At 46.0% G+C, this 17995-nt stretch overlaps 1 protein-coding gene across 5 annotated transcripts in view; it reads left to right on the top strand.

Moving 5' to 3' along the window:
- Window positions 1–7144: 7144 nt before the first annotated feature.
- Window positions 7145–17995, top strand: part of SWT1 (SWT1 RNA endoribonuclease homolog) — a 1000634-nt gene continuing 989783 nt past the window's right edge. Inside the window, exon 1 of one of the 5 annotated variants that reach the window (XM_078642786.1) lies at window positions 7145–7256. The gene's annotated coding sequence lies outside the window, so the exon portion shown is untranslated. Of the gene's footprint in view, window positions 7261–17995 lie in introns of all 5 variants that reach the window. The other 4 variants (XM_078642831.1, XM_078642776.1, XM_078642814.1 and 1 more) reach the window with 4 other exon arrangements.

The following is a 17995-nucleotide window of genomic DNA, read 5'->3' as shown; positions in this document are numbered from 1 at the left end:
GCACTATAGGAATTGATTCAGTAGCTGACATAGGTAAGTCTTCTAAGATTACTACCAAGGGCTCTGGACCCAATTGGGGCACACTAGCCGTGTTACATCCAACCGGGCTCACTTCATAAGAATGGGCCCGCCTGTATTAGCTTCCATGGAGACTCTACGTGTGTCCAGGGAGAGTCTTCTTTGTGTAAGCTCTATTTCGTGTATCAACACTGACTCTGCCCTGATAAGGAAGGCGTCGAGAGTGCCCACAACCCCTTGGCCCCCTGTCCCTTTATGGGTACCAACACTCATACTTAAAACAAATAATGTAGTCAAAGTTTAGAGCAATATGGTGCAAAAGTCACTAACCAAGTTCAGGTTCGTAGACAGGATGGCCTTTTGTCAGGCGAAAACCAGTGACCCTGCCCCTTTCTGCCCCGGATGGCCACAGACGGCCCGCCCTTTGCCCGGCGCGTGTCCCGCGTCGCGGGAGCTACAATGGTCTTTTGTGTGCCACCTGGCGCGAAATCGGCGTATGCGGCGTCAGGCCGCAAGGACTCCTGGGGGATGTAGTGCCCCCCCTCGGCGGCCGAGCACCGAGGTCAAACAAGGCAGCGGCAGCGGGGGAGACCAGCGCCAAGCGTCCCCACGCCTCCTGGGCCAGCAGAAAATGTACCCAACAGCAAGAGGCATCCTGATGAGTTACTCGCCCAAACTTATGCAGGGCACCTGTTTCAGTAGTTTATGTCACTGTATCTTACATAAGTAGAATTGTTATACACATCTTAGAATTCTAGTATGTAATATAGAACTTACTTGTGTGGAGTTGAGGTTCGAATGCCAGAGAAGCGGTTGGAGTGAATCTGGCAAGACGCCTAAGCTTGTGCACCAGTGGGTCATTTATACTACTTAAATAAATACGTTTTCTTAACTTTATTTGACTCCTCCACTTTTTACAACGGCTTGAATGTAGATAAAAGCTTTTTCTTTTATTTGATAAATAAGGTAGATAGAGGAGCCCACAGTATGAGCTGCAACAGATAAACTGACAGTCTGAATCTCACAACAGAAGGATTTTATTAAAGACTCAGAGGGTATTGTAAGGGGGCGGGGTATGTAATATGTTATAATTCAAAATTTGCAAACATTCGTGACAAGAATTTTCAATTCTATTAAGGACAAAAAGGCGAGGATTATGCTTAGTCTCATTTCTTTATTAGAAATGCCCAGCAGCCATAGAAAAAACAGATAAAACCACAATACCCATAAACACCTGGGTAACAACCATAGAGTCTGCCCTATATAAGGCCGTGTAGATAGTCCCACTTCCTCTTTCTTTGGTGAGAAATTGTTAATGGAAACCATAAAGGCAACATGGAAAGTCAATCAAGGAACACCATTTCCAATCCAGGACAACGAAGGAGAGTCCAGAGATGCAACGGCAGAAGAAGACAGGAACCACAATCCTCAAAGGAGAAGGCAGGAAAATCAAGGCCTCAACGAAGAGGCATCACTTGGGATCAGATCCTGAAAAGAGACACAGAGCCGTAACACACATTCCGTGCAATCATGAGCATATAAAGAAGGGTGGGTAGAGAAAGAAGATCATTGCATCATGTCAACAGCAAGAAAAAACTTGAACATGCGGACAGTAACAATAATGTATACAACAATGGGTGGGATAATCCTCGCCTCCTTGTCCTTAATAGAATTGAAAATTCTTGTCACGAATGTTTGCAAATTTTGAATTCTATTTCAGGACAGGAGGCTCCGATTATGCTTGTTTAAAGCTGATCCACCACTACAGAAGCAACATGATCAATAGGCTTAAAGTAAAAGATTTTGAAAACAGAATAAGAGGACCAGTCAGCGGCCTTCATAATATCAAACAAAGTTACTCCCAATGAGAAGGCTTTAGAAGGCATAGCTCCCCGTGCAGAATGAGCCCCAAACACAGACACATCAATGCCAGCTTCTGCCATGAGCCATCGTACCCACCTAGCCAACGTAGCCGGGGTAACGGGGCGAAAGGGCTTCTGCAACGCAATCAATAATTGACCCTGCATATCAGAACGAAAAGAAGTACTTACTTCGTAATCTTTGAGGCAGTGAACGACACAAAGGTTAGGACGTGCAGGGAAAGACGGATAAGAAATAACTGCAGTACTGGTCTTGGTACGCCTAGAGAGACGAAACGTGACGCCCTCAGGAGTAAAACTGCGCCGGGCTAGATCTAAAGCCCGGACATCCGACACCCGCTTGCAGGAGACCAGACACAACAATATAGTGAGTTTGGCTGACAGCTGTTTCCGAGACAGCAAAGAATTGACCGGCCAAGCCTCCAGAAAACGCAAAACAATAGACACGTCCCATAATGAAACATATTTTGGACGCGGAGGATTCGCAAGGCGGATATCCTTGAGCAATTTAGCAACTAAAGGATGTTCCCCTGCCGGTTTACCGTCCAAATGGAGGTGACCCGCAGAAATAGCCGAACGGAAGTTGTTCACCGTGCGATATGCTAAACCAGATGAAGCCAGCGAGGTCAAAAAATTGACCATCACAGAAACATCAGCCGATGTTGGATCAACTTGCCGTTGAACACACCAGTCACTCCAACGCTTCCAAGAGCTTCTGTAGCGTTTATGGGTACCAGGAGACCAGGCGTCATTGATGAATCTGGAAGCGTCCGCAGAAAGGCCTGGGACCGACCAGCGTTCCCCGAAATCCGCCACGCCAGAAGAAGGAGAGAGACTGATTGAATCAGGGGATGCGGATTCTGAAGCGGATCTAGCAGGAGATTCCACTTCTGGGGAAGAAGGAACAGCACTGCACAAGCCATTTCCAGGAGAACCTGGAACCACGCCTGAGCTCTCCATAGAGGAGCAATCAAAATCAACTCAGTCTGGTAACATTTTGTGTAAGCCAGAACCCTGGGGATCATCATGAACGGAGGAAAGGCATAAATCCTTGGCAATTTCCGCCAGTAACCTCGACCAAGTTCCTCCCAGTTTGTTGATGTAACGGACTGCCGATACGTTGTCCATGCGGAGAAGTATACAGCAGTTGGACTGAAGGGGAGAGAGGCAACGAATCGCGAAGGATCCCGCCAATAGATCCAAACAGTTGATGTGGAGGGAGAGCTCTTGGGGAGACCACCGACCCCCCGTCGAGACTGGACCACACCGGGCTCCCCAGCCCCAACGGCTGGCATCCGACTCGATCACCACTTCCGGCGTGGACCCGAACAGGGCTCGACCATTCCAAGCCTCCATATGATCCAGCCACCATTGCATCTCTGACCTCGCGTCTTCCGAGAGAGGAATTTGATCCGAATACCTGAGGCCGTTCTGGAGATGACGAATCTTCAGGCGCTGCAACGCTCTGTAATGCAGCGGGGCCGGGAAGATCGCCTGAAGGGAAGAAGCCAAGAGACCGACAACTCGTGCTAGCGATCTCAACGACGCATTCGGTTTCGTAAGAACGGAAGTCAATTCCCTTTTGATATACCGAATCTTCTGATTGGGTAAAAGAAGCTGACACGTGAGAGAGTTGACCTTGAAACCCAAGAAGTCGATCACATGAGTCGGACGCAACACAGACTTCTGAGCATTCACCAGAAAACCGAGAGATTGCAAGAGCTCGATGGTCCACTCCAGATGAGACATCAGTTTGTCTGGACAATCCGCCAAAAGGAGGATGTCGTCCAAATAAATGATCAACCGAACTCCGCGACTGCGAAGAGACTCCACGACTGGCCTCTATAGCTTCGTGAAGCACCAAGGTGCTGACGAGAGGCCGAAGGGGAGAACTTGATACTCGTACCAAGTCCCCAGCCAGTGAAACTGGAGGAAGCGGCGATGCGGGCGGAAGATCGGAACGGACAAGTAAGCGTCCTTGAGGTCCAGGCAAACCATCCAATCCTTCTCGCGCCGAAGGTCCCGCAACAGATGAATTCCCTCCATCTTGAAGTGGCGGTAGACCACTCCCCCGTTGAACTCCTTTAGATTGAGAACTAACCTCGATCCCCCTCCCTTCTTCTCCATAAGGAAGACCGTGCTGACGTACCCCAGTGGATGACGCACGGTTGGAACAATCGCCCCTTTTAAGAGAAGCGACTTGAGTTCCTCTGTGATGAACTCCTGATCTTTTGGGGAAAAACAAAGTGGAGCTGGAGGATGAGTTTGACACTGGGACTGATAAAACTCTATTTTGTATCCCTGGACCGTCTCCAGCACCCATGCATCACTGGAGATCAAGCGCCAATTGTCTAGGAAAAAACGTATCCTGCCACCCAGAACAACACTACATGCAGGAATCAGGCTCACCTGAAGTTCCGGAATCTTGATATCCTCCGGAGTGACCACCAGAACGTCCCTTTTTGTACTGTCCACGGCCCTTTCTGGAGGGATAGAAGTTCGATCTCTGGGAGTAGTTGGAATCTTAAAGACCTCCTCTATGGGACTGGTACCCTCTTTGATTGGGTTGTTGTTGCTGACCACGGCCGAACGAGCATCCCCTGTTTCGTCCGGCCTTGCTAAAAACCGGACGAAAAGCTCTTCGGAGTGATGCCTGGGCCTTGTCCAAGCCACTGAAGGTACTGACAAACTGGCTCAGTTCCTTCAAAAATGGCTGACCAAAAAGTAAACCCTGAGCAGCAGGACCCGACTCCGAGGTGGAAAGCTCTGCCAATTTTGGGTCGAGTTTGAGAAGGATGGACCTACGCCTCTTACTGGAGAGGGCGCAATTAGCGTTGCCAAGCTGGCAAATCGCTCTGAGACCACTCGATGAGTTAATCAGGATCCACCATTGCCTACGATTCTTTAGCCATGAAGCCAAGATCCAAAATCTTAGTCAGGGGGCCTAGCAGATCAAGGACCTTGTCCTGGCACGAACGCCAGGAACGGTCCAGACCCTTTTTCGGGTCTTTTGCAAACTTGCGCAGGTACGTCACCATGGTGGGATCGACCTCCGGCTTGGCCGCCAAGTTGTCCGCCAGATCGGGTCGAGGGCACTCCGAACAGAGACGTGCACGGACCTCCTTCTCAAAAGGCTGACAGATGTGCTGCTGGGGACGGAAGCCAAGCCGTCGAATTGGGGTGAATAATGTCTGTGGGATCAAATGTGAGTACTGGAGGATGCGTGGGGGCATCCACAAAATGTTCCTTACATTTCCTCTTCTTTGGAGGGGGGGACGAGATCCGAGGAAGATGAGGACAGATGGTCATCACTGTCAGGGTCAACTGGCACAGATTTGGATTTGGCAGCAGCCAAAGTTTTTGCCAACCGCTGAAAGTCTGAGGCATGGGGATTCCCTGGGGATGAGGAAGACTTTCGCGAAGCTGGAACCCAACCTTGTTGTTGAGCATACTGCGTCAAATGTCTCTTCAGAGGAGTGATTGCACGAACCAGTGCCTTATTCATGGAGTGCTGTACACCCCTATCAAGAGCCTCCACCAAATCCTGCTCGAGAGACTCAGAGGGCTCCTCCTCATATTCTGCGTCATCTTCATAATAGAAATCACTCATCGTACACCAGTAGTGTGAATATGCCCACAAGATGACTGAACTGTCAATTGCCAAAGGCAAACGTCAGGGGGAGTGACAAAAACCCCACAGCAAGCCAAGGAAAAGCAGTAAACTGCCCCAAAATGATTTCAAAGGTGGAGGGAGGGCTTGCCGCTTCACAAAAAATGCACTCTAGGCAGAGCCTATGCAGAAGTATACAGCCGGCAGCCTTTTCCAGCAAGCAGCGTCATTTGGGGGTTAATTGGGAGGCAGTGGGCGTGTGACTCGCAAAGGACGTCCTTCTGAGAGCACCGGTGGTCTCCACACACAGAGCGCCGGAAAGCACTACCGCGCATGCGCGGAAACCGGCTGCCTTCCCAAACGCAGAGAGGAGCTCGTGCAGGCAGCGCGAGCTCTCTACAACCCCTTACTCCCACTCCACAAGAAGCGGACACGAGCACAAGGTGCCCGGACCAAAGGGGAGGTGGCACACGCTCCCAGCTGCACAAGCGCCGCAAACAGAAAGAAGACGGAAAGCGGCTGAAAGCGCGAGCGCGGAATGCAGCACAAATGAAAAGCGCTAGCAAAGCCTAATCAATCAGCATACGCAAACACATCAAAATGCAAGTAATAGATAAGCACTTAACTGGCTGCGGAGCAGCAAAGAAAGAAAAAGTGGGACTATCTACACAGCCTTATATAGGGCAGACTCTATGGTTGTTACCCAGGTATTTATGGGTATTGTGGTTTTATCTGTTTTTTCTATGGCTGCTGGGCATTTCTAATAAAGAAATGAGACTAAGCATAATCGGAGCCTCCTGTCCTGAAATCGAATTTTCTTCTCTATTAGTATTGTACTGTGTACCTTTAAATCTTACAGTTCTTTGGTTAGAATATTGTTGAATCATATAGAATCCTTCTGTTGTGAGATTCAGACTGGCCAGTTTATCTGTTGCAGCTCATACTGTGGGCTCCTCTATCAAATTAATTTCGTATTTCCCCTATAGTAATTACCAACAAGCGCTTCAACACTTCATTAGGGGTAGCTAGCCTTATATACATGCAAACCCTTTCCTCCACTATCCTTCTTCAAACCAAATAACAAACCCACATATCCACCGCTCAAAATGAATTAATTTCGTATCTCCCTATAGTATACTAATTCACGAATAATTCTTTTGGAGTTCCGGAGTAGCATGCTACTCGAGGAAAAGCGCTTCGACGCCTCCTCAGGGGTAGTAAGCGTTATATAAATGCAATTACAATAAACCAATTTATCCCGCTAAGGCGTTGGTGACTTAGCTACATAAAATGGTGAAGAACAAATGGATACGGTTTATCACGGTGAACATTCAGGAAGAACTGTGATGTTGGCTCTACTCTCGATGCAACGGAAAGAAAGACACATTACGTTGACTACCACACACGTGTGTCCCATAATATACAGCATGGCATACGAACTTGCTTTGCTCACGGTGGCGATTGACCTGATTTTAAATATTTATGTAACATTACAATATAAAAGGCATATACAGACTGCAGCACAAGACTGTCCTCCAACTTTCACTGCTTGACTGAAAGCGCCCCGTCACATCTCCTCCCATTCAAAGGTGGCCGCCTTAGCAGGCTCCTCATTTGTAGTCTTTCTATTATGTCCATGAAGGGGCGCGCACCACGTAAAGCTCGGAAGTAAACCTTAGAAGAAAACTACGAGTCCCAGGGTGCTTCTTCGGTGGATTCTGACTGTAGAGGAGAACGGAAATCTGAACGTGGGTGAGCGTGAAGTGTTTGTTTCTCTTTTAATAAGTGTGCCTGCCGGTGGCAGTTGCTTTGCCGATAACTGAAACAACGTGCATTTTTGGCTGTTGTTTTTTTGTGACGCACATTATGTAGCTGTTATAGGCCGAGAAGAAACACTACTTATACATTTGTGGCAGGTGTGGGTACTATCTTCTGACCAGTCGTGTTCCGTCTATCTGCAAAGAATGACGACCTTTCTTATTAGTTTCATCTTTCATCTATGTGCTCCGGGTTTTTTAAAACTGACTTTCCATAATATTTATTTGTTGTGTCCAATGGTCCTCCGTACTTCCGAGCGCGCCCCTGCTAGCTCCATGCCATTGATTCCGCCAATGTGAAGTGCTCTAACAGGAATGTGTTAAGGGGATAGGCCGATAGGGAGATATATAGATTTGAGCTAGTTAAGATTCATTGCTGCCCTCTGGAACCACGCGCTTTTCAAATATCCAAAGCAAAATCTAAATCTGCCCAGATAAACAGTTTGCTGTATAGTATTTGACATCAGGCATATCAAGTGAGAAGAAAGGAGGCACCTAATAAGTAAGAACACACACCAGTCCTATATCCAGCATGCAGAGTTTGAAAATTTGCTATCTGGTCCTATTCTTACGCCTACTAAAATAAATGTGAGAACTGAGAGAATCTCAAGGAGCGATTGCAACAGTGGTTTTAAATTAGCTAGTAGATCAGGATATAATTAATAACCAAATAGGGTAGAAAGGACGCGATGTGATCAAAGATAGCAGGAAATTGTCACAATCTTTTCGACTACACATTGTTCTACTTGATAAACTACTAGTTATTTCTAGAGAACAGTACTTGGTGTAGTTCTGACTTTATGCACAGTAATTGAGAAAATCCAGTGAGGTAGGTGAAACAAAACTATTTACCAATTGAGCATTTCTAATATTGCTGAAAAAGAGAGATGCAATCTGTAGACTAAAGGGCTGATGGAGGGAGACGGGAGAAAGTCTGGGATAGAGACTGGATAAGAGTTGAACTGGGATTTCGCTCCTTTCATCTGCTGGTCTTAGACTATTTAGACTCAAGAATAAGGAAGGCAGAGGAAGTAGCACCGTTGTGTACAGACAGGAGCTGTCTTCTCTTTCTGCATTATGGTGATTATATGAAAAGTAAAGATGATCACTAGATCTAGTAGCGTATTCTGGCCTCGGGATAAGAAGATTGAGAGATAGGCTCGAGCTGTTCAAAAGTGAAAGAAAAATCTGGTTATGAATCTCACAACTCAGGTCTTGAATTTTGAACCAGCAAGGCATGAGGTCTTAGACAGAGTCTTTAATCTTACTTTTCCTGCTTTTACTTGATAGAACAAACCACGCTTCATGCAGTTTTTAGACAACCAGCGGGTTTTGTGTTCATTAAAACCCAGTGACTGTGTAGTGGTGTCAGATTTGGAGCACCTTTGTATTTTTTGCTGTATCAGAGGCCTCATTAGGTGCTCCAGCTGTTAGGTGAGTTACACAGTGAGATAGTTTTCGAACAATGTAAGTAATTATTTATTGATAGATTAATTAAAATCTTTTCAATATACGTGGCCAAGCAATAAATAAAAAATAAAAGCATGTAAAGTCCTTGAGGGCTTGTTAGACCTGGCATCCTTGGTGTGGTTTCCCCCTATCTTTTTGCCTCTACCTCCTGTATTTTTGATGCTGTGCTGGATTTCGTTTTTTTGCTGGTTAGATGCTTTGGGCACTCTGTCACTGCTGATCAGTGTCAGAGTGCAAGTGCTCCTGTGTAAATTGTTGTTGTGATAACCAATCACCCAGAAGTCCCTAGTAAAGTGCACTGGGTGTCCCAGGGCTGGTGATGGCAAATGCTACTAGTGGGCCTGCAGCACTGATTGTGCCACCCTCATGAGTAGCCCTAAAATGGTGTCCAGGCCTGCCACCGCAGTGCCTGTGTGCAGTCTGTGAACTGCCATGTCTTCCTGGCCAGTGTCCCCACTGACCAGGCCTAACCCTTCCCTTTCTGTGCACATTGGTCACCCCTATGTAAGGCCCAAGGTACTCCCTTGGGCAGGGTGCAGTGTATGTGAAAGGTAGCGCATGCTCTGGTAGTGAATTACAGCCATTTTCGTTTTTCACTATTGTAAGTCTATCTTGCTACAGTGGCTACCAGCATATCTTCCCATAGAAGCAAGATAGGACATAAAAGTGTGGTATCCCTGAACTCAGGATTTAAGAACACATCTTTTAGTGAAGGTGGTTTTTAAATCCTGTGTTTGAGAACAGCACTTTTAGAAAGAAGCTGTTCTCTTGTCTGACCTTTCTGTGTGCCTTGGCCTGTTTGTGAATTGACTGTCTGGTTTGTGAGTGACAGAGGCTGGGGAGCCCCCAGGAGGCTGGCTGAGTCAGCCCAAGGCTGAATGACTGCATCTGCATCTTGAGTGGTGGGAGGGGATTGCACCTGGGCCTGAATAGGGCTGTGCCTGCCTTCCACAATGCTGGCTCCACCTCCTGCTGGGCGGCTGAGGACCCTGCCCCTCACTCTGAAAGGAAAGGAGAAGCCAGGAAAACAAAGTGCTCAAGGAACACCCAGAACTGGTTCAGACCGGGCTCAGAGCCCTCTTTCACAAAGGGAACAAAGACTTTTAGGGGTATAAGTACGGGACCCCTTACTACAGAAAATTAGATCATCCTGGAATCAAGAAGGAACCTCTGTCAAGGAGAAAGCTGAAACTGGAGAAGGAAGACTGTCCTGCTGTTGCTCTGCTGGACTGACCTGCTGTTACTTTGCTGCCAAGGAGAGGGGAAGGATTTTTCTTTGTGCTGTGTCCCCTTGCTTGAAGGAATCTCCAAGGGCCTGGGAAGAGCTGGCTTCCTGTTATGAAGTCCCAGGAACAAAAGGACTTCACCCCCAGCTTCCCTGAACTCTACTGAGAGAGTTCTGTCCTTCCTGGAGTGCTTGGCCCATGTGTGGTGCCTCTGGAAGTTGTACCTGTGTTGGGAAGCTGGAAACCAAGCTTTTAAGGAACTTTCTGCAAGTTTTATCGCATCCCCGGCATAGCGAGAAAATTCCCGCCGTTACCAAGACCAAGATCGTCCCTGAAGACGTCTCATCCTTCGTTTGCGGGAAGATTTCCGTCACTGCGAACATCGTCGCAGAGCCTATCGCCGCTGGGTGAGATCACCGTTTCACGCCGCTGCGAGACTCGTCGCAGAGCCATCGCATCACGGAACTGCGAGTGAAAGATCGCCGCTGAGCCGCGCATCGTCGCTCCGGAGATCGTCGCAGTCCCTAAAGATCGTCGCATCTCGCATCGTGCCTTTTCGAGCATTTTCCTATGGAACCTACGCACCGGAATCCATATAAGGTATCGCCTCCCTCTCCATACAGACCGGATTCGTCGCAACATGCCCGCTAAGTCCAGCGGGGTTGTCGCATCGCCTCCCCAGGGTCTCAGGAGTGACGCATCGCTTGTTTTCCACCGCACCAGCTTCTGTTCTGGAACTTTGTCGCATTTAAAGGTACTGTTGGCTAAACGTGACACAACTGTGAACTTTTCATGCAACTGTGGATTATTTTAACGCTTACTTTAAGAACTATTTTGAAACCATATTCTTGAACTGTGTATGTTGGATTTTTGTCGTTTTGGTCTTGTGTAGTTTAGATTAAATACATTTATTTTTCTAAACTGCTGTGGAGTCAGTTTGTGGTGTTTTCACTGTGTTACTGTGATTTTTGGTACAAATACTTTACACATTGCCTTTGATAAGCATTGACTGCTCGTGCAAGCTACCAAGGGGGTGAGCAGGGGTTATCGCAGAGGGTTTCCTCCTTACCCTCACTAGAAGCAAGGGTCCCTATTTGGACAGTGGTACCTACCTCTGCCAACTAGACACCCCCAGTTCTAACAGGGCTGGAGCCCAACAGTCACAATTGTAGCACAATACTAGGCGGCGAGGCATCAATACACTCCTATTGACGAACAATAATTAAAAGGTAAAACAAGCTAATTCCTATCTCAATTGAGGACTGAAACCTAGGAAGTAAAATGTGTGGCACCTTGAGAGATAGTACCAACCAAGCCAGGCGTCAAATTTCATAATTAGGCAAATAGTAAAAAAGTTGAAAACCTCATTCATTCCTCGATAGAGGACTAAAGCCTAGCGGTATAAGTGCCAGTCCAGGGGAAGAAAGTGCATGGTGGCTCTGTGGACTAATGCTTCCACTGTAGGGGCCTGTGTTCGACCTCATGGTCACAGGTTCAATTCCTGGCAGGTCCACTCAGCCTTTCATCCATCAAAGGTCGGTAAAATGAGTACCATTGAGTTGGGTAACAATAAACATCTGTTATTCAGCACCAAGAGACCTCTTTGGGTTAAACTTCGCTTTACAAATTCACAAGTTATGTTATGTTCATTAATGTAGTGGCACGAATCAGTCCAGGAGTTTGGCAGGTTGAGGCACAGCTGAGTTGATGCCATATTAACGTTGGAGTTCTATTGATGGAGCCTAAGTGTTTAAAGCAAGACTGAGGGAGTAGAAAGCAAGATGCTTTGTGCGTTGGTATGGTGGCATCCGCCAGACCAGGAGTTTTGCGGTGCCATCTCTAAGACCCAGCCAAATTGCTGCCAGATCGATGTTAAAGTTCTGCTGATGGAGCCTGGGTGTATGAAAGCAGGACAAAGCGATTAAAGTGCATTGTGCTTGTGCCTTAATATAATGGCTCCTGCCAGACCAGACGATTTGGCTGTGCCTTCTCAAAGGCAGGTTGAGACCTCGCTGAGTTGCTGCCAGAACTATATTGAAGATCTACTCGAGTGGCCGAGCAGTTTGGAAAGACACTTCGGTTTGAGTGCTTTGCTTTGCAAGGGTTTTAGAGGCTGACTTGAGAGTCCTTGTGACTTGGCGTGGTGGATGCATCAGGGCCCCTCTTGGCAAGACTGTTCTGCTGGGCGATGTTTAATTTATGAAAAGAGATGCCCTCTGTGGCCGATGGGCAGTGTTAATTGTGCTTAAGCACCCCTTAACTGGGAAATCAAGTAGGGGGAGCGAGTCAGATCAGATGCTATGCTCTTCCAGATTCTTAGAAGGGAGGTTCAGGAACCTCACAGCCTTGCATGATAGTTGCACCGAGTCCCCTCTTAATAAGGCTATTACAGCTGGACGTCATGACCTGACTTACAGAGATCTTAGAGATGGACATAAAAGTTTTTGCCTGTGGTTTAGCATGGCAGGGTACACACATAATAAATGAATCCGCGTTTCGTTGGTGTATCCGCAAAGACGACACAGAGTGGTGGGCAAAGACTGCTTCAAAGGGGGCACTAGGTCTTTCAATAGAAAGACGCAGAGGTGGATTAGTATCAGATCATGTTTCCTGGCCTAAGAGAAGTGAGAAAACAGGTAGGACTAGGGACCCCAGGCTGCATATAATGACATACCTGCCCATGCATGCCGTTTGCTTGCTATTCAGCCTTGTCTGTGGTGAGTGATAAAAGCTTAGCTACTCTGTTGGTGAGTCGTTTGAAAGCAGTGTATTCCATGGGAGTCCGCCAGACTTCTTCTAATTGCAGCACTGAGATTGACTGCTATAATGCAGGGAACAGAGACTTCTTTTCATGGGCCTACTTTTCTATTCCCAACTATTACTAATGTGAGAGCGAGTTCACTTCCACTGACCTCAACCTCCAGCAAAATTTGACAATGGCCCCATTCCTTGCTGGTACCTGGTGGTGCAGGCCGTACTTGAGCCTGATTTGGGCTTGCGAGACATGCTGTGGTATCGCAAAAAGTGTTTTGAAGAGGCTCAATTGTAGGGTATTTAAGGTCTGTACATATATCCTTTTGAGCAGTTCTGAGCCATAAGACATCGAAGGCATGAATTTGGCACCCAAGACCTGTAGGAGATGATGTGTGGAAGTGTTTTGTGTCTTTTGTAGTAAGGTTTTAAATGCAAACAGCACGTTGCGTTATTAAACTTTTTATTCAAGTTTGATTACAACAATACAGATCTGCATGTGTTATTGTACAATCGCAATGTCATTTCTGTACAGTCACTTATTAAACAATTCTGCTTTGATACATATTTAATTCACAACATTACATGTCTTCACCCGAATCACTATCTTCTTTTGGGGGCAAACAGATGTTTCCTCTGTGCACGTTCCACCCTCCCCACACCCTAGCCCATTTGCGGGGGCATTTCCTTTTTATGAACATGGCCTTCTCCGCCACCATGGCCATATCCATGTCCCTACACCATTGCATTATTGTTGGTACTGTTCCCACACCCTACTTTTACGCTATGTTCCGTTTAGCTATTGTCATGCCAGTTGTAGCCCATAGGCGTTCGGCGGGAGTAAGATCTCTCGGACCCCAAGCATTAAGAATGCAGCACTGAGGCTCAAGTGGGACCTGTTTCTTGGTGACGTCTACTATTGTGCCTACCACTTCCTCCCAGTGCGATGCTAGTTTGGGGCATTCTCATATGGTGTGATATTAAGTACCTATGTCCCCACAGAGACGCAGACAGCTTGTGTCAGGGGCCCTTCCCATCTTGTGTAGTACCGTCCGTGTGTAATAGGTCCTGTGTAATATTTTAAACTGCACCAGATGCAGTATAGAGGAGATTGCCACTTCTTTGGGCGAAGCTAGCGCCTCGCGCCAGTCAGGGTCGTCCATTTCTCCCACATCGGATTGCCAAAGTTCCCTGAGTCGGGCGAGTGGGTCCGGTCGATATGTTAATGATTTTTTTATATGTCAGTGGAGTTGCTTTTTTATGGAGGTAGCCGGTAAGTAGTCGGTCTTCTAAGGGGGAGGACTCTGGAACCGTCTCATCTGTGGGGAGAGCTGTTTCAATCGCATGTTTAATTTGCAAATATTTAAACCGTTCGCTTGGAACCATTGAGTACTGTTCTTGCAGATGGGTGAAGCTGACAACCTTCCCATTATGCTAAAGATCCCCCTGCCGGGAAATGCCTATCAGATCCCACTTTTGAAACCCGTTACTATTGCCTAGTGTTCCAAGTTTGCGTGTGTCCCACAAAGGTGTGTGTTTCGTAAGTTTGCCGGTCCAACCCAGGTGTCTGTTCACTGTGTGGCAGATGCGGATGGTGTGCGATGCTGGGCCTATAAGGTTACAGGCTTTCTGAGTGTTGTACAGTGCTCTATTAATAACGCCTTTCCCTAGAGTCAATCTGTCGAGGTGATAGGCTTGGTCTATGTCTGGCACACAAAGCCATTAATTAATAACCATAAGTTGCGAAGCTCAGTAGTACGCTTTGATATCAGGGAGGGCTATTCCGCCATCATACCAACTCCTCACCAATTTAGTCGCTGCCACTCTTGCCAGTTTGCTGTCTTATAAGAGAGCCGCCCCCTCCGAGTTACCCGCTCTAAAATATGAGTCAGGGACTGGGTAGGGGGTATTATGCATGAAATATAGAAATCTGGGCAGGGCCATCATTTTAAAAAGAGCCGCTCTACCTAGCAGGGTGAGTGGTAGTGTCTTCCAATGCCAAATATCACGTTTCAGTCGTTGCATAGGGGCTTGTAAATTAAGTGTTGGGAATGTGTCACAGTCTGAGTGTGTGTGTGTGTATGTGTATATATATATATATATATATATATTACCTACTGGCAGTCGCCAGTAGGTAGTTATAGTTAGGATTGTTTTCCATAGGGAATCTGCAACATTCTATTGGGAATAACTTTGGCGCAGATTGAGGGATCTGCCTGTAATTTTCCTCAAATTTGCCACGCGGTGGTCCGCTCCTTTTCTGAAAGTTTGGGGAGGATTCGTCAAGCGGGGGCCAAGATAAAAGGGGGGTCCCAAAACGTGTTTTCCCCATGTTAATTTCCATAGGGCGGTTGGACTCACTTTTAGCCCGAACGGCTGAATGGATTCCCACGAAACTTGGCAAAATTGTAGGAACTGGTAGCCCGATGTGCCTTTGCTATGTCTCAAGATATGTGATCCAGTGGATTTTGAGTAATTTAGGTTAAAAAAAATATATATATATATCTATAAGCGCGCACCGGGGAGCGCACCTGCGCGCTACGCGAGTACGCGAGCGGAAAGCTGATTGGTTCACGGGTGTCTGTCAACATTCCAAACAGACCGGAGCGGCCGCCATCTTGTGTCTCGGTAGGATCGAGACACAAGAGGTGCCAAAACAAAGGGGGAAATATTCAAAAGGGGGCAGGGTAGACCCCCCCTGACCCCCTAGGTTTGATGTGGGGGTCATAAAAGGGCCCCGCCGCATTAAAAAAAAATAAAAAAAAATTGATTTTCGCGAGGGGGGCGCCCGGGAAGCGCCCCGGTGCGCGTACCGGGGAGCGTACCCTGGAGAAAAAACAATGACAGACTTCTTTACAAATGTAGCATTTTTTAATACATTGGAGGTAGTTCTTTTTCATTTTTTTAAGAACACAGCTCTTTGATGAGAATTGGAGGTAGCTCTGAAAAGAACTTTTGTTTTTCTTCTTTTTTTTTAACAAAAACAAGGAACTGGAAACAGCTCAACAGGAGCCAAAAAATAAATAAAAAATTAGGCCTGTGGATGGCAGCGGTGGTTCTCGAGAGCTCGAACCATGAGTATGACACTTTGCTCCCCATAGCAAAGAAGATGGTCACATTTTCGGCATTTTATTATAGCCTGATTAAAAGCAGGCTGAATATTTGGTATCATCTCCTGCTCACGCCGATGCACAGAAGGTGTTGCTCCACCGGTAGAAGTAGAGCCACCATCTCTGGGAGCCTCTCGTGCCAGAGCCCTGACACTCTCCAGTGCATAGTTCTGGGGATGTTTCCTTGACACGTGGCGTATCATCGTCCAGTTCCCGAAACTGTATTTTTTTTCTGGGATTTCCTCTCGATAAGATGGTGTGGCATATTTTACACTCCACCTTTGGAGCATTTACCTTCTTCTCCCCCTCTGGAATTTTGTAAAATTTCCAAATGAAATGTTCCTTCACAGTTCGTTCAGGAACCTCCTCAACAATGAAATCCTCAGTCTCATCACTGCTGCTGGATGCTCTTGCAGCCATGATAATAGAAGTAAATATGACACAGGTGCCAAAAGCAGGTCTTGCACTCACAAAAGTGAAACAAGAAGTGAAGGAAATGGGTGGGGATTTCAGTCTTTGTAAAAAAAAAAGTTAGGAACCAATGAAAAGAGTTATTTCAAGGTCATATGACTTGTTACGCTTACGCTACGCGCTCTGGAGCGCGCCCGGGGGCGCGTAGTGCAAGCGCGTCAGACGTTGCACGATCGTATGCGCTCGCGTGCTTCCGGGTGCGCTTACGCAGGGCGTTATATGACGCATCACGCGGTTACGCGAAACGTCACGATGTTGTTATCGTTCGCGAGAATAGCGCTTACCCGTGCGTTCACCGGTACGCGCCCCGGGGCAAAAAAAACCAACAAAAAAAACTATTAAATAATTATACAATATAAAATTCGTTATACATTTTTTTTTTTTTTACTTTTTATACATGTAGAGATTTGCTATTAAAAAACCTATGAAATTCACTGAAAAAACCATAGGTTTCACACCTGTTATAGTTAGCTGGAAGTTTTACTCGCATAAAACCATTGAAATTCCCACGTTATAGTTAGTTGGACTCACTATAACTTGCGCGTGCAATGCACTGCAGATGACATCACATATTACATCACTCATGACATGGTCAGTGACATCACTCATGACATCACTGATGACACCATCCAGTGAATGTGTGTATTTAAAAAAAAAAAATATGTGTTATATATGTATATGTAAAAGTTGATGGAAGAATAAATGTTTAAATAAGGGTTTACATGGATGTTTTAAAAAAAAAATTGATTGGTTCACTGGCTTATTAAGTGTATCTTAGTTTATACATATATTAGTGAGTAATGTTTAAATATTTAAATATATGGATTAGTGTTTCACTTTGTGTATAGGTAGCTGCATGGGTTGGTGAGTAGCTACATGTGTATGTATATGGGTTATTAGATGTTTTTTTTAATATCAATATGAGTGTCTATATGTTTGGTGGGGGTATTACTTAGAACATAGATGCATGAGTGACTGACTCTCTGTATATGTTTTGAAGACAGCATATGTGCAGGACTATATGGGTGGATGACTGTGTATATGTGTGTGTTACTGACTGAATGACTGTCTCACTATTGTCTTTATCAGTAACTTCATATGTTTTAATGTAGTATATGTGAATATTGATGTATATAAGTGACTATATGTGAGAGTAAGGGATTGTAAGAGTTCCTGTTTAAATAAGTATGTGTTTCTATAAGTGATTGTTTAAGAGAGTAAGTATGTGTAAGGTTCCTTAGAAGTAAGGTGGTAGTGTGTGTATAGCTGTATATGCAAACAAATGGATGTTCAATAGTGTATTTGCATGTGTGAGTATGTGTGAGTATCTTTTGGATGACTGTCGGTGTGTAACAGGATGTATAGGTGTATCACTACATATGATGAGTGAGTATACGTATGAATGATTATATAGAACTGTTGGTGAATGAGTGGATGTGTATATAGATGGTGGAATTACTGAATTGGTTGTTGTATCTGGTATGGGTATCTCCATTTTTTTGAAAATTTTAGTTTCTCTTTTTGAATATGTGTTTCAAGGGTTACATTATAGTGAAAGAAGGTTTGTCACTCTGTCACAAGGATGGTGTCATCAGTGATGTCATGAGTGATGTCACTGACCATGTCATGAGTGATGTAATAT

This window comes from Lissotriton helveticus, chromosome 1_1 (genome assembly GCF_964261635.1).
Source record: "Lissotriton helveticus chromosome 1_1, aLisHel1.1, whole genome shotgun sequence".
Classification (NCBI taxonomy): domain Eukaryota; kingdom Metazoa; phylum Chordata; class Amphibia; order Caudata; family Salamandridae; genus Lissotriton; species Lissotriton helveticus.
Note: the sequence above shows the minus strand (reverse complement) of the source record. Positions and strands in the feature narration are given on the sequence as shown.